The sequence below is a fragment of the Perkinsus marinus genome (assembly GCF_000006405.1).
Source record: "Perkinsus marinus ATCC 50983 genomic scaffold scf_1104296959326, whole genome shotgun sequence".
NCBI lineage: Eukaryota > Perkinsozoa > Perkinsida > Perkinsidae > Perkinsus > Perkinsus marinus.
The window spans coordinates 1-1,273 of record NW_003206452.1 but is presented as its reverse complement, the minus strand read 5'-3'; the positions used below and the strand labels follow the sequence as shown (position 1 = coordinate 1,273).

The window sequence follows — 1,273 nt, the reverse complement described above, 5'->3', positions numbered from 1 at the left end:
GAACGGACAACCTTCTGATCTGGAGTCAGATGCGCTACCGTTGCGCCACAGGGCCAAGCCGACGTTGTTCAGCATCCTCGAAAGGAAACATATAGGTGAGTATTTTGTATTTTCCTACAACTCGTAGTCTACCATATGACCCCGGCCCAATTCAAACGGACAACCTTCTGATCTGGAGTCAGATGCGCTAACGTTGCGGCACAGGGCCAAGCCGATGTTGTTCAGCATCCTCGAAAGGGAACATGCAGGTGAGTATTTTGTATTTTCCTACAACTCGTAGTCTATTATATGATCCCGGCCCGATTCAAACGGACACCCTTCTGATCTGGAGTCAGATGCGCTACCGTTGCGCCACAGGGTCAGGTCGATATTGTTCAGCATCATCCAAAGGAAACATACAGGTGAGTATTTTGTATTTTCCTACAACTCGCAGTCTATCATATGACCCCGGCCCGATTCGAACGGACAACCTTCTGATCTGGAGTCAGATGCGCTACCGTTGCGCCACAGGGCCAATCTGAGGTTGTTCAGCATCATCCAAAGGAAACATACAGGTGAGTATTTTGTATTTCCTACAACTCGTAGTCTATCATATGACCCCGGCCCGATTCGAACGGACAACCTTCTGATCTGGAGTCAGATGCGCTACTGTTGCGCCACAGGGCCAAGCCGACGTTGTTCAGCATCATCCAAAGGAAACATGCAGGTGAGTATTTTGTATATTTCCCTACAACTCGTAGTCTATCATATGACCCCGGCCCGATTCGAACGGACAACCTTCTGATCTGGAGTCAGATGCGCTACCGTTGCGCCACAGGGCCAAGCCGACGATGATGAGCATCCTCGAAGGAAACATGCAGGTGAGTATTTTGTATATTCCCCTACAACTCGTAGTCTACCATATGACCCCGGCCCGATTCGAACGGACAACATTTTGATCTGGAGTCAGATGCGCTACCGTTGCGCCACAGGGCCAAGCCGACGATTTACAGCATCCTCCAAAGAAAACATGCAGGTGAGTATTTTGTATTTTCCTACAACTCGTAGTCTACCATGTGACCCCGGCCCGATTCGAACGGACAACCTTCTGATCTGGAGTCAGATGCGCTGCCGTTGCGCCACAGGGCCAAGCCGACGTTGTTCAGCATCCTCGAAAGGAAACATATAGGTGAGTATTTTGTATTTTCCTACAACTCGTAGTCTACCATATGACCCCGGCCCAATTCAAACGGACAACCTTCTGATCTGGAGTCAGATGCGCTACCGTTGCGCC

The 1,273-nt window shown here is 49.9% G+C and overlaps 6 non-coding genes across 6 annotated transcripts; all 6 read right to left on the bottom strand.

Moving 5' to 3' along the window:
• Positions 1–289: 289 nt before the first annotated feature.
• On the bottom strand, positions 290–361 carry Pmar_PMAR000504. The gene has a single exon. It is a non-coding gene; the product is annotated as a tRNA-Trp (tRNA).
• An 81-nt stretch (positions 362–442) lies between these two features.
• Positions 443–514, bottom strand: Pmar_PMAR000503. The gene has a single exon. It is a non-coding gene; the product is annotated as a tRNA-Trp (tRNA).
• Positions 515–594: 80 nt separating this feature from the next.
• Positions 595–666, bottom strand: Pmar_PMAR000502. The gene has a single exon. It is a non-coding gene; the product is annotated as a tRNA-Trp (tRNA).
• An 83-nt stretch (positions 667–749) lies between these two features.
• On the bottom strand, positions 750–821 carry Pmar_PMAR000501. Its single transcript has one exon. It is a non-coding gene; the product is annotated as a tRNA-Trp (tRNA).
• An 82-nt stretch (positions 822–903) lies between these two features.
• Pmar_PMAR000500 lies at positions 904–975 on the bottom strand. The gene has a single exon. It is a non-coding gene; the product is annotated as a tRNA-Trp (tRNA).
• An 81-nt stretch (positions 976–1,056) lies between these two features.
• Pmar_PMAR000499 lies at positions 1,057–1,128 on the bottom strand. The gene has a single exon. It is a non-coding gene; the product is annotated as a tRNA-Trp (tRNA).
• Positions 1,129–1,273: the final 145 nt, after the last annotated feature.